Source organism: Schistocerca piceifrons, chromosome 3 (assembly GCF_021461385.2).
Source record: "Schistocerca piceifrons isolate TAMUIC-IGC-003096 chromosome 3, iqSchPice1.1, whole genome shotgun sequence".
NCBI classification, from domain to species: Eukaryota; Metazoa; Arthropoda; class Insecta; order Orthoptera; family Acrididae; genus Schistocerca; species Schistocerca piceifrons.
Genome location: NC_060140.1, coordinates 609,031,653 through 609,058,061, shown reverse-complemented (window position 1 = coordinate 609,058,061; position 26,409 = coordinate 609,031,653).

Genomic DNA, 26,409 nt, shown 5'->3' with positions numbered 1-26,409 from the left:
TAGATAAACTCCAGTGGAAGACTCTGCAGGAGAGACGCTCAGTAGCTCGGTACGGGCTTTTGTTGATGTTTCGAGAACATACCTTCACCGAAGAGTCAAGCAGTATATTGCTCCCTCCTACGTATATCTCGCGAGGAGACCATGAGGATAAAATCAGCGAGATTAGAGCCCACACAGAAGCATACCGACAATCCTTCTTTCCACGAACAATACGAGACTGGAATAGAAGGGAGATCCGATAGAGGTACTCAAGGTACCCTCCGCTACACACCGTCAGGTGGCTTGCGGAGTATGGATGTAGATGTAGATGTAGAAGGTAATTGTACCATTAAAACCAGGGGAAACGAACATACAGTATTATGTTACCAATGAATAGGCCACGGAGGAAGAACACGTATGCTTAAAGAGTTGCAAGCTAAATACAAAAATATTACGTATGAAGTTTTAATGTTGTATTTAAATTTATGAAAACAGTGTCAAGTGAAACACAGTGCACCTAAGAAAGGTATTGTTGTGAAGCCAATGGTCAGTTCTGAATTAAACTCAAGATGTCAAGTTGATCTGATTTATCTGCAGTCAAACAGAGATGGAGAATATAAGTTCATAATGTTGTATGAAGGTCATTTAACTAAGTTTGTCCAGTTACGACCTTTGAAAACTAAAAGAGCTGAAGAAGTTGAGCATCACCTTCTTTCAATATTTTTAACATTTGGTGCACCAGCAATATTGCAATCAGATAATGGTAGAGAATTTAGTAATTAAGTCATATCCGAAATATGCGCTATGTGGAAAGATGTTACAATAGTTCATGGAAAGCCTTGTCACAGTCAAACACAAGGCTCAGTTGAAAGGGCCAATCAGGATATACAGAATATGCTAACTGCATGGATGAACATAACCATACAGATAAATGGTGAGACGGTTTATCCTTTGTTCAGTTTGCCAAGAACACTACATACCACGAAGGAATATGCCAAAGTCCTTATGAAGCCATGTTTGGCGTTAAAGCAAAAACAGGCAGAGCATCGTCTTCTTTGCCTGGCGAACAAATAGCAAATATTGAAACTGAAGAACAACTCGAAGAAATTGCCAATACTTCTGAAACCGAAGAACAGCTTGAAGAAACTGTTAATGCTTATAAAAAAAATTTGAGAGGTGGTCATACCGAAAACCATATTCCAAAGAAAAATATTGAAGAGGACCTAAAACCTACAACGTATTCACATCAAATTATGTCTGAAAAATACGAGTTGATTTCTTCAAAAAGAGCGGCCGCGAAAGAAAATCTTCTACTGCAAGCAACGAAGATGTTACGAACCTCACAAAAACAATTTCCTCCTTCTCAAATTGGTGATAATGTGCGAATACAAGTCCCTGAAGTCGACCGTGGTCGTACAGATAGCCGAAATGCGTTAGCGGTTGTTGTTGGAATAGAAGATTCCGACTTCTATAAACTGGCAAATGAAAATGGTACCCTCAAGCAGCTTTACACACGTAATCAGTTCGTAAATTGTAAGGAAAAGTTACTTTCCATAGATGAGATTTCTTTTCAAGAAATGTCGCTGAGAGAAGCAGCTGCAGTTAATTCGAGAAGCGGGTACAAGGCTATACACGCTGTCATTGCAAAAGGAAGTGTTCCAGAAATAAATGCAGTTGTAAAAGCAAGGGACTCTTGTGCAATTCACAGTGTCATAGTAGTTAAAGTTGCTGCAATAAATAAGATTTGAATCACATAAGTAAGCAATTTTTTTATAACTATTATTTTCTTTTCTCATGTAGAGTGTACTGTGTATTTTAAATTCTTGGTCATTCCTTTCAGAAAGAGAGGCGAAAAAGTTACGTCACCCTTGTGACGTTTTATAGCGACTGAATTACGGAGAAGAAAATATGAATCTCCATCATGTTCAACATTCACCATTAGTGCATGGTGAATGTGAACATTTACCGGTGTAAGTCAGAAATAAGGGTATTAAACAAATATTTCGGACATACACTAAGCGACTATGTGAATGGTGACATTCACCGGTCAAAGCCGACATTCTCCAGATGTCGGTGTTTCAATGTGTGTGTGTGTGTGTGTGTGTGTGTGTGTGTGTGTGTGTGTGTTCCATATTTCCTCCTAAGCCACTGGACCAGTTTCAACCAAACTTGGTATAGAGATCCCTTACTGCCACGCAACAATAGCCGAGGCGGTAAGAACCATCTACCTATCAAGTTTAGCAGATATGAAGTCATAAGCAGTGAGGTGCATGAAGAAGTGCCACATTATTTAAGACGTTTAAATGTATCACACCTGTGCTAGTAATTGTATTCGCAATAAATTTCGTAGGCAAGCTCCATATTTTCCGCTAAATGCCCCTACACAAATATATCATGATACCACACGTATTTCAGGAGAGATGGCGTCATAAACACGAGATGCGTGAAAAACTGCCGCGTCATACATTAAGTTTAATACTTTCATTCTTTACTACTAAGACACTCCCACAGTAGAGTAAACTTAAGGAAATCCCTGACATCTGGCAGCGCTTTTGACAGCTTTCCGCTGCGAAGCGCAAACACCTGTAGGCGAAAACGATAGCCTTATACAGAGCTATGGAGAGGCGTTGTCATAGGGTCGTTTACAAAATAGGGTCGTAGACACACGAAACAGCTGCGCCCAGCGTACGGAAACAGTCTAAGATCATGTTTCTGAATTCGGATATTGTACTCATACGTTTGTACATATGAATACTTCTTTGCACGACTGCTTCGTAATTTCAAAGGTGTTTTCAGTACACGGAAACGAAATTTCTTCGATACTTCACTGTAAATGCAGCTCATTTTTTTGTTTTCGTTTTTAATACAATATTGGCAAGATTTACGTGTATATTTTTATTGCCGGCCGGTGTGGCCGTGCGGTTCTGGGCGCTTCAGTCTGGAGCCGCGTGACCGCTACGGTCTCAGGTTCGAATCCTGCCTGGGGCATGGACGTGTGTGATGTCCTTAGGTTAGTTAGGTTTAAGTAGTTCTACGTTCTAGGGGACTGATGACCTCAGATGTTAAGTCCCATAGTGCTCAGAGCCATTTGAACCATTTTTTTATATTTCAAAAAAAATGGTTCAAATGGTTCTGAGCACTATGCGACTTAACTTCTGATGTCATCGGTCGCCTAGAACTATGGAACTAATTAAACCTAACTAACCTAAGGACATCACACACATCCATGCCCGAGGCAGGATTCGAACCTGCGACCGTACCGGTCACGCGGTTCCAGACTGAAGCGTCTAAACCGCACGGCCACACCGATCGGCGTTTTTATATTTCTGTTGTCTATTGTCAGACCACAATTTATGAAAGATGTTTATATTTTATTAATAGGATTAAGTAGGAATAATTAATATTTGTCATGTTGAAAATAATTGTGGAAGCAGGGAATGTCTGCACCAAAGTATTGTTGGCACGAGAGACCGCACATTGATATAATTTTAAAAAGGGCGGGAGAGACAGCATATGGATACATTTTAAGAAAAGAGCGGGAAAGACAGCGCATTGATACATTTTGTAATGGTAGCAGGGATTGTCTGCACCAGAAAGCATTGTTGGCAGGAGAGACCGCACTTCAGCGTTCGTAGGAAGTCAGTAGTAGCGAGATGTGAAGCGAGTCGGTAGCAGGTCTGAAGCGAGAGGTTGAGAGGAGCGGTGTGCCTGCCAGCCACTAGCTATGATTTACAGATGTTCAGAGACATCAGCTAACTATTATCATAAGAGAAACTAATATTATTGAATTAATTTTTTGAGAAACTAATAACTACTGAAGGTATGTTTGCGCATTGCTAGTTGTAAGATTATTGTAAAAAGTAAGTCCCATTTGAACGTTTGTAAAATCATTTCATTCAGAATATAATTAATTTTTGCCAGCAATATTGCAATACTGATCATAATCCATCTCAAAAACCATCAACGTAACACTTCGCAAAATTTTATTGTTGTCAAGAAAAGGTTTAACTGTGAATTACGTAACTTCAGTCAAATTAATTAGAGAATAACGTCAGCTTTGCTATTAAAGAATAACGTCAACTTTGGTAATAAATACAGCCACTTATTATGACAGCCCACCAGCAATTATAGAGTATAGTAAAACAGATTAAGTATATTCATGTTGCAGTTCGATGTAGCAGTCAGATGGCGATCCAGAAACAGTAAAAAAGGTGAGGAACAGTTTTGGGTTATTGCAGGTAACGACTGACGGCCACGACGACGACACATTCTATGGTTCGTCGAAATAATCACAAAATAACTTTTAATAAGCAGCATTTAAATTTGTATGCGAAGATTGAGAAAGAGAATAACTTCAAAGGGAAGATTTCATTTGTTATTATTAAGCAATAGGTAGAAATCCTAAGGGAAGGTTTTATAGGTTATTGTAAAAGGGAAGGTTGCGTAACAAAAGAGATATAGAGGACACGGGAAGGTTTCACAATGCCGAATTTGTCAGCTAGTTTACATATAACGAAGCGCTCTCACAGGAATGAGTCGTTTTGCTTCAATGCACACAGCGTAATAATCACAACGAGCAAATGTAACTGTAAGGCTGCTGAGAGCGTTTCTGTCATTGGTCGTCTAACTAGGGCTCGGGGGTCGCATGCGAACCGAATCAAGTGATGGTGGGGCTCGCGGTTCCCAGCCGTATTTTGCGTTAATATGCACCCCCATGCCGAAGCCAAGAATCCAAGATGTCATTAAGAGCTTCTATAGTGTATAGTTTTCCTGCTCTGTAAGAAAAACAAATATTTATAGACAAGGGCAACTACTGACGGCCTTGGGAGAGCCAGCCCTGACAAAACTCTACCATCTGGTGAGCAAGATGTATGAGACAGGTGAAATACCCTCAGACTTCAAGAAGAATATAATAATTCCAATCCCAAAGAAAGCAGGTCTTGACAGATGGGAAAATTACCGAATTATCAGTTTAATAAGTCACAGCTGCAAAATACTAACGCGAATTATTTACAGTCGAATGGAAAAACTGGTAGAAGATGACCTCGGGGAAGATCAGTAGAAATATTGGAACACGTGAGGCAATACTGACCTTACGACTTATCTTAGAAAATAGATTAAGGAAAGGCAAACCTACGTTTCTAGCATTTGTAGACTTAGACAAAGCTTTTGACGATGTTGACTGGAATACTCTCTTTCAAATTCTAAAGGTGGCAGGGGTAAAATACAGGGAGCAAAAGGCTATTTACAATTTGTACAGAAACCAGATGCCAGTTATAAGAGTCGAGGGGCATGAAAGGGAAGCAGTGGTTGGGAAGGGAGAGAGACAGGGTTGTAGCCTCTCCCCGATGTTATTCAATCTGTATATTGAGCAAGCAGTGAAGGAAACAAAAGGAAAATTCGGGGTAGGTATTAAAATCCATGGAGAAGAAATAAAAACTTTGAGGTTCGCCCATCGGCGAATTACTAGTACAGATGTGATACATTTAAACGTCTTAAATAATACGGCACTTCTTCATGCACCTCACTGCTCATGGCTTCACATCTGCTGAACTGTCAGAGACAGCAAAAGACTTGGAAGAGCAGTTGAACGGAATGGATAGTGTCTTGAAAGGAGGATATAAGATGATCATCAACAAAAGGAAAACGAGGATAATGGAATGTAGTCGAATTAAGTCGGGTGATGCTGAGGGAATTAGATTAGGAAATGAGACACTTAAAGTAGTAAAGGAGTTTTGCTATTTGGGGTGCAAAATAACTAATGATGGTCGAAGTAGAGAGGATATAAAATGTAGACTGGCAATGGCAAGGAAAGCGTTTCTGAAGAAGAGAAATTTTTAACATCGAGTGTTGATTTAAGTGTCAGGAAGTCGTTTCTGAAAGTATTTGTATGGAGTGTAGCCATGTATGAAGTGAAACATGGACGATAAATAGTTTGGACAAGAAGGGAATAGAAGCTTTCGAAATGTGAAGCTACAGAAGAATGCTGAAGATTAGATGGGTAGATTACATAACTAACGAGAGGGCATTGAATAGAATTGGAGAGAAGAGGAGTTTGAGGCACAATTTGACAAGAAGAAGGGACCGGTTGGTAGGACATGGTCTGAGGCATCAAGAGATCACAAATTTAGCATTGGTGGGCAGCGTGGAGGGTAAAAATCATAGAGGGAGACCAAGCGATGAATACACTAAGCAGATTCAGAAGGATGTAGGCTGCAGTAGGTACTGGGAGATGAAGTAGCTTGCACAGGATAGAGTAGCATGGAGAAATGCATCAAACCAGTCACAGGACTGAAGACCACAACAACAACCGACTTTTAATTAATTTTATTGGGATAAAACAATCAGACTACACTACATTCTTTGTTTGCTTGGGAGCCGTGGGCGGGGAGGGGGGGGGGGGGGCAGCGGCCCGCTTTGCCTCGTGTATGGGTGTCCTTGGTTACAGAGGCAGTAATATTTTAAGATGTGCTTAATTTTAATTGATGTTGATTAATTCGGCTGTGAGCTACGTAAAGGTGGCCGTTTACCTCAGGGACAGACAGCTAATAGCCGCGAGGGATTAGCCGAGCGGTCTAAGGCGCCGCAGTCATGGACTGTGCCGCTGATCCCGGCGGAGGTTCGAATCCTCCCTCTGGCGTGGGTGTGTGTGTTTGTCCCTAGGATACTTTAGGTTAAGTAGTATGTAAGCTTAGGGACTGATTACCTTAGCAGTTAAGTCCCATAAGATTTCACACACATTAAAAAAAAAGACCGCTAATAGGGCAGCCACTGGGTATTCATAGGACGTCAGAGGAGAAACGTTTTCTTGTGTCTTCCTGTGCTGACAACTCACGGGCTTGTGTACACCGTACCGCTGCTGTGGTATAAATTTCAAACAGAAGCCACGTGGCGGTCATCTTCAGACCCGACATATTTTTTGTACCAAAGGAAAGTAAAGTTAAACTGAGGCTGTTGTATTGCAACGCAACGAGTAGAGGGAGGAAAGAAAAACGGACAAGTGCGAGTAGGATTCGCGCTCTGGGCTTTCCGTACAAACTTAATTACGTGTGTAGAAATTTCATCTATCGGTTTTTTTAGTGAGTCTGCGAGTATCAAAACATGTCACATAAATGGCCGTAAGACAGTGTGATCGTGTTGATTTAGAAGCTTAACATTTTTTACACTGCGAGGGGACCGTAGTCTTTAATATTTCATAAATTTCAACTTAATACCTCAACCCGTTCCTGAGAAAAAGTGGTATTAAGGGAGGGACAGACAACCAGAGGAACAACAAAGTGATCCTGTAGCAGTTCCACAGCCGAGTGCTGAGGGCGGCTGACTGGCCGGTGCAGGGCTCGGCCTCGACTCCCAGTACTGGCAGCGCTCTATGTCGTGCACTCAGCCTGTAGTCTACCAAACTGGGATACCTGGAAGACTGTCATTTTTTTAAACTGTCTCTCTCTTTCTCACGATTTATCAGAAGATAAACCGAACAGGATTATACAACATGCGCTATGGAAGCAAAGTTATGTCGGTAATTTCAATTTTTTTAATGTTCTTTTGTTAAGAGTTTTCTTTTGTTAATCACCTCTCTTGGCAACGGCCTTGCCGCAGTGGATACACCGGTTCCCGTGAGATCACCGAAATTAAGCGCTGTTGGGCGTGGCCGGCACTTGGATGGGTGACCATCCAGCCGCCATGTGCTATTGCCATTTTCCGGGGTGCACTCAGCCTCGTGATGCCAATTGAGGAGCTACTCGACCGAATAGAAGCGGCTTCGGTCAAGAATACCATCATAACGACCGGGAGAGCGGTGTGCTGACCCCACGCCCCTCCTATCCGCATCCTCCATTCAGGATGACACGGCGATGGGATGGTCCCGGTAGGCCACTCGTGGCCTGAAGACGGAGTGCTTTAATCACTTCTCTTGTTCCGACAGCCCCCATGGGAGGATGCCTTACAGAGACACTCCATCGTTTGTGCGAAGGAAAAAAATGTAAACTTCTATAAAAACGTATTCAATACCGTGTTTATTAAAAGTCTGGACAGGGTTGTAACTTTTAGGAGAAAAAAACTACACCTATTAAAATTCCTACCACGAAAATCTTATATACCACGAAGACGATGCCTTACCGACGCGACAGCGTGAAGAAATTATCTATTTAGTAAGAGGAAAGGCACAGAAGAAGATTCCTGACCTGCTACTACTAAGGAGAAACGAGGTAAAGCGATGACTTCCGCGGACATTACAAGACATTAACGAGAATTAGTACTGTTACAAGTGAACGTAACAATAACAGCCATTCGGTCTGCCGCCCTCTCCACATATCCTCAAGGAGTTACCATTATTTATACAAATTTTAAAAAAGATAACAAAATCATATCGCCCCCACTTCAGAGGCCAGTTGCGCAGCTACTCGGCCGATAACAGGCGGCTCCAAGGTCAAGAAACTCTACAGCGACCGGGAGAGTGACGTGCTACTACATGCCCCTGCATACCGCATGCAGTGATGCCTCTGACAGATGACAACACGGTGGTGGGTCGGGCCCGATTCGTCGGTCTAGGGCCAGAAAGCGGAACTTTTTATCGGTTGAGGTATCGAATCCTGAAAACGACATTCGAAACACTTAGTGAACTTTTTGACTGTGTGTCATCCCACATAATGTATATAAATATATGTACAGCTACTGTTATTAGTCGATTAATCACCCGCTCACACAGAAAACTCAACAACACCTCGTCACGCAATTACAGTGTCACTGCTTTGCGGTCGCTGAGGTTGGCATCAATCTGAAACAGATACCTGTAGACATTTAACGATCAGTATTTGCCGACCGGCGGCCAACTTCGCGTCTCTTTACTATAGCTAGACTACCGGGAGCTCATAACGTACTAACTTACGTAGGTAACCAATTAATAACAATATCGATACATATGCAGTTAGAGGCCCGCTCCGCAGTGTATTTATTCTTCCGTGATTTTCCTAAATCGCTTAAAGCAAATGCCGGGATGGTTTCTTTGAAAGGGAAAGGCCGCTTTGCTTCTCCATCTTTCCCTAATCCGACATCATGCACCGTCTCTGATCACCATGCTGTCGAAGAGACGTTAAACACTAATCTCCTCCTCACTTTGTTTTTAACTTCGAGGGATCGCGCAGAATAAGAGTGTACACTATTGTTGTTGCGTGGTTTACACTATACGCATGAAATATTTAGTGAACGATTCACTGTTCACGTCAGTGACCACAAATGTCTTCGATTTTGTGACTTTTGTCTGATTAGAAGAGGAAAGATGAAATTGCTACAAGTGAAAAGATAAGCAATGACGTATGCACTCTTCCTCGTCACAAATATTTCGCCGCCTTTCCCGAATACGTCGCGACTTCCGAGGGTGTGACAAGGCAGGAATTTAAGAGCACAGTTTAAATTGCTGTGAGTGAAATGAGCAGTAATGACATTTGTATTCCATGCTTGTCACAAATATTTGGATGTTTATTTCCGAATATGTCTTCCGAGGGTGTGGATGGGCAGGAACGTGAGAGTACAGCTTAGACTTCTGCGAGGAGAGATGTTTAGCTGTTGTTTCTGCGATTTCCGAGGGTCCACTCAACTACGGGAGAAGGTGGTGTCAGTGTTGGCTCAGCTTACTCGAAATGTGTTGACGGACACAAACACGTCACTTCCAAGTCTACCCTCCGAAGCGGCGCAGGTTTTAAGGGGGGTAGATCAGGGTGACGCTAGATTTTGGAACAGATATTTATGATTTTTTTTCAATAAAACTACAAACAAATTACAAAAGTGACTTAAGACCTTTATTTACACCCCGTAAGATTGTACTAAATATTTATGTAAGTAAAAATCTTGCACCCAGAGGACATTGCATAACGTCGAATTAAGGCCTTCGCTGAGTGCAAAGCCGGTTGGTGAGACCTCTGAACGTCACAATTTTCAACCTTGAACAAAATTTCAAAAACTGCTTTGAAACTGACGATTTTGGCTAATATAATGGGTAGGTTTATTTACAAAATGCTTTCTAAAAATGGCGGCACTCTGAAATTAAAATCAATTTGTTCGACAAAGAAAAGCGTTATAAAAAAGTGCACCAAAAATCGAAAGTGAAATATATCACAAAAATTCTATGTACTACATAGGAAAAACGCCGACTCACAAATTACAAAACGTTATAATGTAATTGCATGTATATTTTATGAGTTATAATTCCTGCCAACTTGCAAAAACACTCTTTTGAAAAAAAGGCGTTTAAAGTTTCAATTTGCTTTTTTTAATATTGAAATTGAACAAACCTTGGGCTTTTTTTTTTTTTTTTCACCGATGTCGATTAACTGGTTCCCGCTTACCAATTGATACGTCTGTTGCACGATTGGGATTACATTTCAAATCTTTTCTGTAAGTATAAATACGTTTGTTTGTAATTTTCGAGCACTCACGTTTCACTTCATACGAAAAACAAGTGAAACGACAAGTTAAGCAGACGCGATACAAGCAGAGCAGATTGTGTACTAGAAACGAATCATGTTACGAAGAGAAAATTTACTAATAATAGTATTTTAGTTGATGCTAATGCCCTCTGCGACACTATCCGAAATTAACAGGACCTCTATTCCGTCGGTAAATATTATACGAGGGTGAGTCAAATGAAAACCTTAAATATTTTTTAAAATATTATTTATTGTGCAGATGTGGTACAAAGCTGTATTACTTTTCAACATAAACTCCCCCACGCTCAATGAAGTCCTCCAGCACTTACAAAGTGCATGAATTCCTTTAGGAAAAAATTCTTTTGGTAGTCCGCGCAACCACTCGTGCACTGCGTGGCGTACCTCTTCATCAGAACGGAACTTCTTTCCTCCTATTGCGTCTTTGAGTGGTCCAGACATATGGAAATCACTTGAGGCAAGGTCTAGTGAGTATGGTGGATGAGGAAGACACTCAAAATGCAGGTCTGTGATTGTTGCAACTGTTGTACGGACAGTGTGGGGCCTTGCATTGTCATGTTGCAAAAGGACACCTGCTGACAGCAATCCACGTCGCTTTGATTTTTTAGCAGGCCGCAGATGATTTTTTAGGAGATCTATGTATGATGCACTGGTGACAGTGGTCCCTCTAGGCATGTAATGCTCCAAAATGACGCCTTTTTCGTCCCAAAAGAGAGTCAGCATAACCTTCCCTGCTGATGGTTCTGTTCGAAACTTCTTTGGTTTTGGTGATGAAGAATGGCGCCATTCCTTGCTCGCTCTCTTCGTTTCCGGTTTGTGGAAGTGAACCCAGGTTTCGTCCCCAGTAACGATTCTTGCAAGGAAGCCACCACCTTCTCGTTCAAAGCGGCGAAGAAATTCATCACAAGCATCAACACGTCGTTCTCTCATTTCAGGAGTCAGCTGCCGTGGCACCTATCTTGCAGACACTGTGAAACTGGAGCACATCATGCACAATGTGGTGTGCTGATCCATGACTAATCTGTAAACATGCTGCAACGTCATTCAGTGTCACTCGGCGGTTTTCCTTCACTATGGCTTCAACTGCTGCGATGTTCTGTGGAGTCACAACTAGTGCCTGACCTGAACGAGGAACATTTTCCACTGAAGTCACACCAATTGCGAACTTCCTACTCCATTCGTAGACTTGCTGCTGTGACAAACTTGCATCACCGTACTGAACCTTCATTCGTCGATGAATTTCAATAAGTTTCACACCTTCACTACGGAAAAACCGAATAACAGAACGCTGCTCTTCCCTGGTGCAAGTCGCAAGTGGGGCGGCCATCTTTATACTGATACTGCGACGGTACGTGAGCATCTGCATTATGCTGCCACCTACGGGTCATTCTGCACGCTGTTTGTAGCACGAATAATTTCCACCCTTATCTACCATCTTAAGCTCATGTCTTGTAGACCGAGGTGACAAAAGTCGTGGGATAGCGATGTACGCATATACAGGTGGCGGTAGTATCCTGTATAAAGAAGCAATACGTTAGCGAAGCTGTCATTTGTACTCAGATGATTCATGTGAAAAGATTTCCGGTGTGATTACGACCGCAAGGCAGCACTTTGAACGTGGGGCGGTATTCGGAGCTACATGCATGGGATATTCTATTTCGCAAATCATTAGGGAATTCAATATTCGGAGATCCAAAGTGTCAAGAGTGTGCCGAGAATACCGAATTTCACGTATATCTCTCACCACAGACAACGCAGTGGCCGGCGGCCATATCCTAACCACCAAGAGCAGCGGCGTCTGAGTCAAGTTGTCAGTGCTAACAGACAAGCAAAACTGCGTGAAATAACCGCAGAAATCAATGTGAGACGTACGACGAACGTATCGGTTAACATGTTGTTGTTGTTGTGGTCTTCAGTCCAGAGACTGGTTTGATGCAGCTCTCCATCCTACTCTATCCTTTGCAAGCTTGTCCATCTCCCAATACCTACTGCAACCTACATTCTTCTGAATCTGCTTAGTGTATTCATCTCTTGGTCTCCCTCTACGATTTTTACCCTCCACGCTGCCCTCCAGTACTAAATTGGTGATCCCTTGATGCCTCAGAACATGTCGTACGAACCGATCCCTTCTTCTAGTCAAGTTGTGCCACAAATTTCTCTTCTCCCCAGTTCTAGTCAATACCTCCTCATTAGTTAAGTGATCTACCCATCTAATCTTCAGCATTCTTCTGTAGCACCACATTTCGAAAGCTTCTATTCTCTTCTCGACTAAACTATTTATCGTTCATCCATGGCTACACTCCATACAAATACCTTCAGAAACGACTTCCTGACACTTAACTCTATACTCGATGTTAACAAATTTCTTTTCTTCAGAAACGCTTTCCTTGCCATTGCCAGTCTACATTTTATAACCTCTCTACTTCGACCATCATCAGTTATTTTGCTCCCCAAATAGCAAAACTCCTGTACTACTTTAAGCGTCTCATTCCCTAATCTAATTCCCGCAGCATCACCCGATTTAATTCGACTATATTCCATTATCCTCGTTTTGCTTTTGTTGATGTTCATCTTATATCCTTCTTTCAAGACACTGTCCATTCCATTCAACTGCTCTTCCAAGTCCTTTGCTGTCTCTGACAGAATTACAATGTCATCGGCGAACCTCAAAGTTTTTATTTCTTCTCCATGGATTTTAATACCTACTCCGAATTTTTCTTTTGTTTCCTTCACTGCTTGCTCAATATACAGATTGAATAACATCGGGAATAGGCTACAACCCTGTCTCGCTCCCTTCCCAACCACTGCTTCCCTTTCATGTCCCTCGACTCTTATAACTGGCATCTGGTTTCTGTGCAAATTGTAAATAGCCTTTCGCTCCCTGTATTTTACCCCTGCCACCTTCAGCATTTGAAAGAGAGTATTCCAGTCAACATTGTCAAAAGCTTTCTCTAAGTCTACAAATGCTAGAAACGTAGGTTTGCCTTTCCTAAATCTTTCTTCTAAGATAAGTCGTAGGGTTAGTATTGCCTCACGTGTTCCAACATTTCTACGGAATCCAAACTGATCTTCCCCGAGGTCAGCTTCTACCAGTTATTCCATTCGTCTGTAAAGAATTCGCGTTAGTATTTTGCAGCTGTGACTTATTAAACTGATAGTTCGGTAATTTTCACATCTGTGAACACCTGCTTTCTTTGGGTTTGGAATTATTGCATTCTTCTTGAAGTCTGAGAGAATTTCGTCTGTCTCATACATCTTGTTCACCAGATGGTAGAGTTTTGTCAGGACTGGCTCTCCCAAGACTGTCAGTAGTTCTAATGGAATGTTGTCTACTCCCGTGGCCTTGTTTCGACTTAGGTCTTTCAGTACTCTGTCAAATTCTTCGTGCAGCATCATATCCCCCATTTCATCTTCATCTACATCCCCTTCCATTTCCATAATATTGTCCTCAAGAATATCGCCCCTGTATACACCCTCTATATACTCCTTCCACCTTTCTGCTTGGGGGACTGATGACCTTCGCTGTTTAGTCCCCCTTAAACATCCCAACAACCACCACCTTTCTGCTTTCCCTTCTTGGCTTAGAACTAGGTTTCCATCTGAGCTCTTGATATTCATGCAAGTGGTTATCTTTTCTCCAAACGTCTCTTTAATTTTCCTGTAGGCAGTATCTATCTTACCCCTCGTGAGATAAGCCTCTACATCCTTTCATTTGTCCTCTAGCCGTCCCTGCTTAGCCATTTTGCACTTCCTGTCGATCTCATTTTTGAGAAGTTTGTATTTCTTTTCGCCTGCTTCACTTACTGCATTTTTGTATTTTCACCTTTCATCAATTAAATTCAGTATCTCTTCTGTTACCCAAGGATTTCTACTAGCCCTCGTCTTTTGAGATACTTGATCCTCTGCTGCCTTCACTATTACATTCCACAAAGCTACCCATTCTTCTTCTAATGTATTTCTTTCCCCCATTCCTGTCAATTGTTCTCTTATGCTCTCCCAGAAACTCTGTACAACCTCTGGTTCTTTCAGTTTATCCAGGACCCATCTCCTTAAATTCCCACCTTTTTGCAGTTTCTTCAGTTTTAATCTACAGTTCATAACCAATAGATTGTGGTCAGAGTCCACATCTGTCCCTGGAAATGTCTTACAATTTAAAACCTGGTTCCTAAACCTCTGTCTTACCATTATATAATCTATCCGAAACCTTCTAGTATCTCTAGGGTTCTTCCATGTATACATCCTTCTTTCATGACTCTTGAACCAAGTGTTAGCTATGATTAAGTTATGTTCTGTGCAAAATTCTACCAGGCGGCTTCCTCTTTCATTTCTTAGCCGCAATCCATATTCACCTGCTACGTTTCCTTCTCTTCCTTTTCCTACTGTCGAATTCCAGTCACCGATGACTATTACATTTTCGTCTCCCTTCACTACCTGAATAATTTCTTTCATCTTATCATACATTTCATCAATTTCTTCATCATCCGCAGAGCTAGTTGGCATATAAACTTGTACTACTGTAGTAGGCGTGGGCTTCGTGTCTATCTTGGCCACAATGATGCGTTCACTATGCTGTTTATAGTAGCTTACCCGCACTCCTATTTTTTATTCATTATTAAACCTATTCCTGCATTTCCCCTATTTGATTTTGTTTTTATAACCCTGTATTCAACTACCAGAAGTCTTGTTCCTCCTGCCACCTAACTTCACTAATTCCTACTATATCTAACTTTAACCTATCCATTTCCCTTTTCAAATTTTGTAACCTACCTGCCCGATTAAGGGATCTGACATTCCACACTCCGATCCGTAGAACGCCAGTTTTCTTTCTCCTGATAACGACGTCGTCTTGAGTAGTCCCCGCCCGGATATCCGAATAGGGGACTATTTTACCTCCGGAATATTTTACCCAAGAGGACGCCATCATCATTTAATCATACAGTAAAGCTGCATGCTCTTGGGAAAAATTACGGCCGTAGTTTCCCCTTGCTTTCAGCCGTTCGCAGTACGAGCACATCAAGGCCGTTTTGATTAGTGTTAGAAGGCCAGGTCAGTCAATCATCCAGACTGTTGCCCCTGCAACTACTGAAAAGGCCTCTGCCCCTCTTCAGGAAACACACGTTTGTCTGGCCTCTCAATAGATACCCCTCCGTTGTGGTTGCACCTACGGTACGGCTATCTGTATCGTTGAGGCACGTAAGCCTCCCCACCGACGGCAAGGTCCATGAGGGGGTTTCGCAGTTATGAAGCGGCGTCCAACGACTTGAATACGTGCTACGTCGAGTCGATGCACTATGTCGGGCAAAAGGAGGTCACACACGACATCAGGAGGTATCCCACGACTTTTGTGACGTCAGTGTAAGTAGGTTATGGAAGTGCACCGCAGTGCGAACTAGCGGCGCAGAGGTGCAGGTGGCGTCCACATGGGCGGCCGGAGCGCTGCGGCTCCCGCCCCGCGCCCCCCGCGCCGGCCATCCCGGAACGCGCCCCCACTCCTCGGCCGGCCGGCGGGTGTCGCGGCCGCATCAATGGCCACCGCGTCAGTTGAGCGTCGCCGCCGCAGCGGGCGCCAGTGACGCACGTGGCTCCGGACTCCGGCGCGCCGCAGGGACCCGCCAGGTGAGTGCGTCCGGTGCCGCGCGTTTAAATGCATGCGCTGAGCGCCGGCCAGGGCAGCCCCGCGCCAAAACTCTGTGCGTTCGTGTACGAGTGCCAGCGGCAGCACCGTAGGAAATTCGTTCCTTTGTTCGAGCCGTGAGCGGTTCCGGCCACGTGTGTCGATCTTCAGATCTTCGCCTGTCGTACACTGCGTGCCAGCGGCAAAACCTAGTCTGCTGCCTCGCTGCACTCTGCAGATTTCCGGGTCCTGCTGATAAACACGTGTCTGACGCTACAAATAGTGTGAGTGAATACGTATTAAGTGTCTTCTTACCAGATACGGGACCAGTACGGAGCTGTTTTCCTTGAAGAACACAGGCACAGACGTAGTACTTCGTTCTGCGGTGGAAGTTTTGTACTACCATTGCTACTCGTATCATCACAACGATGAACACCAGCGGAGATGCTGTAGACCAGAACTGCTTGAAACTCGTTGTTACAACCTTCTAACGCAGAGCGTGCTGTGAATATCCCGTACGTTTTTGTAAGCATACGTAACTAGCTACTTAGCTGATAGTTTTGTTGCAAACTCGGACTTTATGCAGACGATAAAGGCAGCTATAAGGAGATTCGATTCAGTAACAATTACAGTAATATCAAAGCAGATCCGAACAATATATCAGCCTGCTCTTAATGCAGAGCCATGTGTATTTGTGCGCTTCACGAAAAGTAAAAGTATAGACTATGCTCTTAATAATTCGCACCTGCAGGCGCTCATTTCGTACAAATACGGAATATTTTTCGGGTGTACGCGGTCCATATCAGGTTGCACATGAGGCGTAGATAAAGAATACACGAATACCCACATACTTCATCACATTACCTTCCGTTCAGCAGGCTGTTGCACGCAGCGCTGTTATATTGACTTGTAAATAAGAGATTTCATCTACCAGTCGTCATTTTTAAATTTTATTCGCAGATCTAGATTTCAGCTAGAAACTAGCCATTCTCAATGTACTATCATTTTTGTTTTTGGTCGGGCTTCATCCACAGTTCATTGAACACTACTAGTATTCAATGAACTGTGGATGAAGCCCGACCAACAGGCATTACGTGCATTGATCAAAAATGATAGTGCATTGAGAATGGCTAGTTTCTAGCTGAAATCTAGATCTGCCAATAAAATATAAAAAGGACGACTGATAGCTGAAATCTATTATTTACTCGTACAATCCACATACTTGTTTGACTTGTAGGAGAATACAAATGATATGCCGAGAAGACTAGCAAATCTCTTATAGAAAAGCACTTATTCTAACGAAAACCTTAGAAAATAAGTGAGATATATAGGAAACAACCTTTCCCGGCAGAAACTATCCCCTTCGCATCGAGTGTGTATATCTCGTGCATAAATGTACACATACCATTCCCATGCTCCTTCAGCGACTGAAATGAGAACGTACCGTAATGTAAGAACCTGCGAAAAGTACCCTCATCTACTCATTTCATATTTACATCACGTGTTGTGTTCTTAGTTTCGCCCTGCTGAGAGATTTCGTGAGAAGCCGTAGAATAAATGAACTACATGTTCAAAATTGGAGTGTGAGAGCAGTTGCTAATGGCATATACTGTGCCTTGCAATGTACAACTCGCTTATCTTTAAGTGTCTGAAGGTGTACGTAGATGCCGAATCCGCCAAGACTTGAATAAAGGAAGGAATTTCATAACATAGTGACCGTTGGCGCTAAATACACAATCACATCTGACTAACGCAGTCACAGAAGTTGACGAAATGAGTAAAATCATTGCTTCGCATTGCGTTTCGTTTTCAACTGATTCTCATTGACTGCTCTGTCTGTATTTAACTTATGCTATTCGTGGCCAACGTTAATAAGAGTGGATTGCATCGAGAGAAACGTTATAGGACACATTAGCTTTGCGTGTTACTGACAGACTTGAACAGTAACACTTAACGGCAGACCGGTCAGACTGCTGGATGATAGCTGCTGTTACGAAATGTTTGTGAGATGATAGTTTGCCATCACAGCATTTATCCGTCGTTTATCCGCTGATAACCACGTCACAGTCGAGATATGAATTTGTCAGTCAGAAGCGTCTTTCATTGACTTCTTATGTTAAGTCTTTGTTGTTAACTAACGACCTGCATCCTTAATGCTGAAGTTAAGACTTTTTTCAGTGACTTGTACATGCAGCGCTTTGGACACCTTCACGCTCTTTTCAGAGCAGTAATCTGTATTTTGCAAAATTAGTTTAGTAGCACAAGTTCATTTGACGTGACTGAACAGTTTAAGACCTGATCGACTGACAGCGAATCCGTCGACTTCTGTCTTAATGGGTCCATGAAATCAGGCGGATTACGAACATCTTTCGCTTCTATCCAGACAACAGAATTCATTCTGCTTTGTAGGAGCTGGGTAGAGGCACTTTCCTCGCAAAGGCATGGATGTACACCTCTCATCGAATTAGCACACTTCTGGTTTCTCGTGAAGATTTATCATAAGATGTTTCATGGCTCTGAATGGAAAATTTGGGATAATTGCCATTTAAGTGCAATGGCCTTCAACTCGCTGTGTGGAAGTTCCGGCTTTAAAAAGTCATGTTTTTCGAAGTAATTTGCTTATACTTTCGGCGTGTTACTACTTGAAGTATTCTGTACTTTTAGTTGAATAGACTGATGCAGGTGAAACAACACAATATTTTTTGGTGTGTCAAAATTGCATCCTTCGTTTTTAAATACGCTGAGAGAGACAAAAGATTCAGGATATTTTTGTACAATGGCATTCGAATCTTCTGAATTATTCAATGGGTATCAAAGTTGCGTCTTGTGTTAATACTGTGATGTGTACTATTTATCTGTCTCTAATATATTGACTCTCAGTTGTCACAAAATTTGGCTCCGTTGTTGTAAGTGGCACTAGCCAGTGCCACTGTTTAGCGTAGAGAGTGATGCAGTCACCCTTCCTGGGTGCGCTACTACTTCACGTTGGCCTTGACCCTCCCTATCTCTGTGTTCAGCGTGTTCCACACATTCCAGGATTATATCTCCGTAGACATTCTCAATTATATCTCAGTGAACATTTTCTTTTCATGGTTTTTTACGTTCAGGATACTCATAAAACGTCTCGACCCCTGTTTCCATCTGCGTTATGTGACACTGTAGAGGTTGAAAAGTTGTTCCTGCAGTTGCGGTCGAATTGGTGAAGGCAATGTGCGTGGAAGGGGTGAACGGAGGTGAAAGGGGAAACCTTTAAGGCATAACTGTCTTATCTCAGATCTCAGCTGCAACTGTAGATAGAAGCAACATGTGCGCTTATAGCGAAACACGTGACGAACGAACTAACAGATAAAAGCGGAAACATGCTAGGAATAAGTAACCCGTGCCACCTTCATTAGTGCATGGGTTCAACTCTTTTGTTGCCGATAGCTTTCACCTAACGTAAAACCACTTCATATAATTAACTGCAGTCTTTTTAAATGTGGGCAAATGTAAGAGAATTCATAACAAAGAGAAAGATCCCGATAGTGTCTGGTTATAAGATTAGTGGCGAACATCCTGGGGACATCACATCGTATTTTATGGGCAATTCCAAGAAGCCTAACTTTGTTGGGAGGCTTTTCCAAAAACACATTGCATCTGTTATGGAAATAGCTATAAATACTAGAGCGATCATTTCTATAGTTCCAGTGTTTGGAGACGCTATAGAGTATGCATGAACGAATTCAGACACATGCTACAGCACATAAAACAGTAAGCATCAATGTCAATTGCAGTTGCAGACAGACATCAGTCTGGTCAAGGTGAGCAGTGCTTTACTCGTAAAGCTGTTTTGTAAAAACAACAGCAATCGCGCTGCTACTCTTCGCGTGTTCAACGCATTAAAGGAATACGGAGAGGTCCTCTTAAGGCACCGGTTTTCGAGAACACGGCTCGGAAGTTTAAATTAACTGGCAGTTTGAGAATTGCTCCTGGGAGAGACCGACGGCCTACTGCACCACAAACTGTTAGATAAGTTACTGTTGTCATGGCTGAGAATGCTGGACGCAATGTACGAACTTCAAGCAGCGCACGAGCTGTGTCGCGACTGCTGAACATTCCGTGTCCCACCGTTCTAAAAGTGCTGCGAACAACTGTGAAATAGTATCCAGATTGTCGTGGAAACAGATAGTCAGCAACTTTTGTAACCTGAAACGTATACAGGGTGTTACAAAAACGTACGGCCAAACTTTCGGGAAACATTCCTCACACACAAAAAAAGAAAATATTATATGTGGACATGTGTCCGGAAACGCTTACTTTCCATGTTAGAGCTCATTTTATTACTTCTCTTCAAATCACATTAATCATGGAATGGAAACACACAGCAACAGAACGTACCAGCGTGACTTCAAACACTTTGTTACAGGAAATGTTCAAAATGTCCTCCGTTAGCGAGGATACATGCATCCACCCTCCGTCGCAGGGAATCCCTGATGCGCTGACGCACCCCTGGAGAATGGCGTATTGTATCACAGCCGTCCACAATACGAGCGCGAAGAGTACCAGGGTTGAATAGACAAGAGCTTTCAAATGCCCCCATAAATGAAAGTCAAGAGGGTTGAGGTCAGGAGAGCGTGGAGGCCATGGAATTGGTCCGCCTCTACCAATCCATCGGTCACCGAATCTGTTGTTGAGAAGCGTACGGACACTTCGACTGAAATGTGCAGGAGCTCCATCGTGCATGAACCACATGTTGTGTCGTACTTGTAAAGGCACATGTTCTAGCAGCACAGGTAGAGTATCCCGTATGAGATCATGGCAGTGAATCGAGGAAGTACAGTACATACTGACGAAACTAAAATGAGCTCTAACATGGAAATTAAGCGTTTCCGGACACATGTCTACAGAACATCTTTTCTTTATTTGTGTGTGAGGAATGTTTCCTGAAAGTTTGGCCGTACCTTTTTGTAACACCCTGTATGTGGTACGCAATTAGCAAATACTACACTATCTCTTCCGCATGTCCTTACAAACGTCGCCACAACGTTTCGTTGTCCTGCGTTCTCATTTTTCATGGAGGCCTTCTCGAATATTGCGAGTTTCATTTTAGGCAGCCTGTATTCCTCGCGTAGGTGTGATGAGAATATGATAAGAGATTAGGGCATGTACAGAGGCATGTAGACTGTCACATTTCCATCGCTCAGTGCGTGAACGGAATAGGAGAGAATACCGACAGTCGCGCGTGCTGCCGGGTCGGTGCGGCTGAACATTACAGCCGGCAACGCTGACACGGCGATAACGGATGAGAGCAGGCGCAGAGCCGCTCCGCGGCCGTCTTTTGTCGGGAGCGCGGGCCGGCGGGTCGCGGCCCAGCGACGCCCAGGAAGCCGCCGCTACTTCCGGCGCGCAGCCAGGCGCCGTTACGTAAGCCTCCCCTCCCCCACCTCCGCCACGACCGTTCCCCCCCGCCACGGCGTCGCGCGGGCGCCTACTCCACCATCGCAGACCCTCATTCACGCAGAGTCCTGGACAACACAGCCTAACAAATACAATCCCGACACTCCTGCTCATCTTAGCTACACTCTGCGACAGCAGCGCGCCAAGCGGCCAGTAAGCCACACTGTTTAACGTGATATCCGATCAGTGTGAATAACGGGCTATCGTTTCTGTAACATAGTTTCTACAAAAGGGAGCGTATGTAGTGCAGCAATAATATGCAGAAGACACGCATTTGTTATTCGTCAAGTTTCATAAGGACCTTAAGAGATCCAACGTTATATTACAGGACTCTTAATAGTTAAGATTCACTTGCAGACTGAAGGCATTTAGTGAAGAATAATGTTTCTTTTTAGGAATAAGAAATGGCTACCGACAAGGGAACCTCCCCATTGCACCCCCCTCAGATTTAGTTATAAGTTGGCACAGTGGATAGGCCTTGAAAAACTGAACACAGATCAATCGAGAAAACAGGAAGAAGTTGTGTGGAACTATGAAACAAATTAGTAAAATATACAAACTGATTAGTCCATGCGCAAGACAGGCAACATCAAGGAGAATGTGAACTCAGGAGCGCCGTGCTCCCGTGGTTAGCGTGAGTAGCTGCGAATCGAGAGGTCCTCGACTGAAAATTTTACTTTCTTTATTTTCGCAAAGTTATGATCTGTCCGTTCATTGACGTCTCTGTTCACTGTAATAAGTTTAGTGTCTGTGTTTTGCGCCGGCCCATGTGGCCGAGCGGTTCTAGGCGCTTCAGTCTGGATCCGCGCGACCGCTACGGTCGCAGGTTCGAATACTGCCTCGGGCATGGATGTGTGTGATGTCCTTAGGTTAGTTAGGTTTAAGTAGTTCTAAGTTCTAGGGGACTGATGACCTCAGATGTTAAGTCCCATAGTGCTCAGAGCCATTTGAACCATTTTTTTGTGTTTTGCGACCGCACCGCAAAACCGTGAGATTAATAGACGAAAGGACGTGCCTCTCCAATGGGAACCGAGAACATTTGATCGCAAGGTCATACGTCAACCGATTCCTCCACAGGAAAACACGTCTGATATATTCTATACGACACTGGTGACGGCATGTGCGTCACATGACAGGAATATGTTGTCGACCCACCTAACTTGTACACTTAGCGAATGGGTAAAAAGATTCTTCTACCTTGCCCGATTTAGGTTTTCTTGTGGATGCGATAATTACTCCCAAAAAAGTGATGAAAACATAAGAGTTTGTCACATAAACTGAAAATAAAAAATTAAACTTTTCACATGAGGGAAGACTTGAACCTAGGACCTCTCGTTACGTAGCTGCTTTCGCTAACCACGGGACCACGGCGCTCCTTGAGTACCATTCTCCTTGATGTTGCCTATCTTCGCATGGACTACTCAGTTTGTATATTTTACTAATTTATTTCATAGTTCCACACAACTTCTTGTTTTCTCGCTTGATCTGTGTTCAGTTTTTCAAGGCCTATCCACTGTGCCCACTTATAACTAAATCTGAGGGGGGTGCGATGGGCAGGTTCCCTTGTAAGTTATAGAAGATATGTATGACCTTTCGCAGAAAGATGTGCATACGAGGGCGTGCTGAAAAGTAATACCTCTGAATTTTTTATTTGAAAACTCTTAAGGCTTCTGTAAATAAAACAAACTTTATTAAAATTCCACATGTTCAATCTTCATGTCTACATATTTGCAGGCCTCTGGCGCTAGAGGGCTCCGAATTGCAGCATGTAACTTGACGGTGTCTAACATAACTATATCGGTATGTGACAAACAGCGTCTCTAATCGAATTTCGAATTCGAAGAGTTCGTCCACACATGGACAATGCCAGACCACACACGACGCGCTGCGACATCTGCAAAAATCCGACGCCTTAGGTTCATCGATCATTCTCTATACAGTCCCCTCTTGGCCCCACCGATTTTCATCTGTTTCCAAAACTTAACGAACACTGTCGGTGACTTCCTTTGATAGTGATTATACGGTGCAAGATGAGGTGAGGTTGTGACTCCGCCAACAAAGTCAAACATTCTACAGTGATGTTATCAACAAACTCATCTCTCGTTGCGAGAAATGTGTTCCTCGCCAGGGTGACTACGTTGAGAAATAAATATGCAGACATGAAGACTAAAGCCGTAGAATGTTAACATTTATTTAAAAAGCTCTGAGAGTTTACACGAAACAAAATTCGGAGGCATTACTTTTCAGTACGCCCTCATGCTTGCACGATAACGTGAATATTTTTGTTCGCTTCATTTTAAGCGAAAGTGGTTCCCGAAGCAAAAAATAAGCTAGTGTGCAATGCAGTACCTTCGCTGTTTAATGTACCATGTAAGTCAATACAACAACTGCTAAAGAGGGAACTGACACACAGCCGTGATAAAATGTTTCGAGAGCAATAAAATGGTTTCCACCTCAGAAGAAACCAATGGCCGCGCAGGGTAAAGTCACCACAACAACTGCTAAGAGGGAATTGACACACGGCCGTGATAAAATATGTCGAAAGCAATAAAATGGTTTCCATCTACAGAAGAAACCAATGGCCGCGCGAGGTAGCCACGTGGTCTGGTGCGCCTTGCCACGGTTCGCGCGCCTTCCTCCGTCGGAGGGTCGAGTCCTCCCTCGCGCATGGGTGTCTGTGTTGTCCTTGGCGTAAGTTACTTTAAGTTGGATTAAGTACTGTGTAAGCCTAGGGACCGATGACCTCAGCAGTTTGGTCCCATAGGATCTTACCACAAATTTCCAAGAAACCAACTCCATATTTTTTTCTACATAAGAGACATAAACAGGGTCACAAACATCAGAATCTTCAACACAGACGACCTTTAAGGATAGAGCTTAATAAAATTATTCGAGTGTTCGAAAACCAAATCAAGTGTAAGAACGTGCAAAAATTAGACGCCGAAATCGCTGAAAGGCGGAAGGAAACGATAACGATGTGTCATTCCTTTTTGCACCTATATCCATATACATCTTTATCCCGCAAACCACTGTCGGTATGTGCGGTGTGTGACGAATGTATTTCTGGTACTATTATCTGATCTCTCTCCCCTCCCCCCCCCCCCCTTTTCCCTGTTCCATTCGCGACTAGCGCATGGGAAGAATGACTGTCGTAAAGCTCCGTGTTAGCTCTAATTTCTTGAATTTTCTAGTTGTGGCCGTCTCGCGAGATGTATGTGGGAGGAAGTAATACGTTGCCCCACTATTCGTGGAACATACTCTCTAAGAATATTACAATAGTAAAACCCTCCGTGATACAAAACGCCTCTCTTGTAGAGTCTGACACGAGTTTATTGAGCTTCTCATGCCGACTAAACGATCCCGTGACGAACCACTTCGCTCTTTAATGTATCCTGTCTCTTATATTACACCAGCCAGGTGAGGGTCCCAGACCGATGACTAATACTTAAGATGAATTGTATTTCGTTGAGATCCTGCCTATGAATCTGTCTGGCATGCGCTTTTCGTATTTGTTTCGTGTGGTCATTCCACTGAAGTCGCTTCGGATGCTTACACTCCTAGATATGTTGCAAAGAGTACTGTTTCTAGCAATTTGTCTCCGATAGTACAATGACGGATTTCATCTTCTTTGTATGCACAATATGTCGGTCCTCTGCAGACCTTCCTACAGCTCGATACAGTCTTCTGACGTTGCTACCTCCTCTCAGACAACAGCGTCATCTGCAAACAGCCATATTGAACTGCTAACGCTATCCATTAAATAATTTACATATACTGGATGGGTCCTATCACACTTTCATGGCTTACTCCTAAAATTACCTTTACATACCTCGATTTTGTTCCGTTAAGAGCGACGCGTTGATCTCTATCTGCAAATAAGTCTTCAGACCGGTCACTAATCTGGTACGATAGTAAGCTTGTACTATTTTCACTAAACGGCCGTGCCAAACGCCTTTCTGAAGTCAAAAGACCACGGCGTCAACCTGAGCGCCGACCGCTAGAGCTTTGTGAATCTGATGGAGGAACAGTGCGAGCCGAGTTTTGCAAGGCCGTCTTTTGCCGAACCAGTGTTGATTTTTATAGTGCAGATTTTCCTTCTCCACAAACGTCATAATACGTAAGCATAAAACAAGTTCCATAATCCTACAACAAATTGACGTCAACAGTATCTACAAAAATTATAAAAATGGCTGTGTGCGTGTGTGTGTGTGCGTGTGTGTGTGTGTGTGTGTGTGTGTGTGTGCGTGTGCGTGTGCGTGCGCGCGCGCGCGTGTGTATGTGTGTGTGTGTGTGTGTGTGTGTGTGTGTTCCACATCCATCCTAAAGCAGAGAACGGATTTAAACAAAACTTGGTACGAATATCCCTTACTGTCAGGCAGCAATCGCTGTCTGGGTAAGAACCATCTACCCATCACACTTCAGAACGCTTCACAACCAAACGTGGGCCCGAAGCTCGTGGTCGTGCGGTAGCGTTCTCGCTTCCCACGCCCGGGTTCCCGGGTTCGATTCCCGGCGGGGTCAGGGATTTTCTCTGCCTCGTGATGGCTGGGTGTTGTGTGATGTCCTTAGGTTAGTTAGGTTTAAGTAGTTCTAAGTTCTAGGGGACTGATGACCATAGATGTTAAGTCCCATAGTGCTCAGAGCCAGCCACAACCAAACGTAAAAAACTGCCGCATAATTCATGACGTTTAAGTTTATTACTTCAATGCTACTAACTCTATTAGCAATATATTTCGCAGACAGTGTCTACATATGCTACTGAATGTACCTACACAAACACACCATTGTACGACACAAAGTTCAAGAGATATGACGTCATAAACATTGAGATGCATGTAAAACTGCCGCATCATGCATGAAATTTTAATTCATTTATGCTTTACTACTAAGACACTCTTACAGTCGAGTCAACTTAAGGAAATCCCTGACATCTGGCAGAAA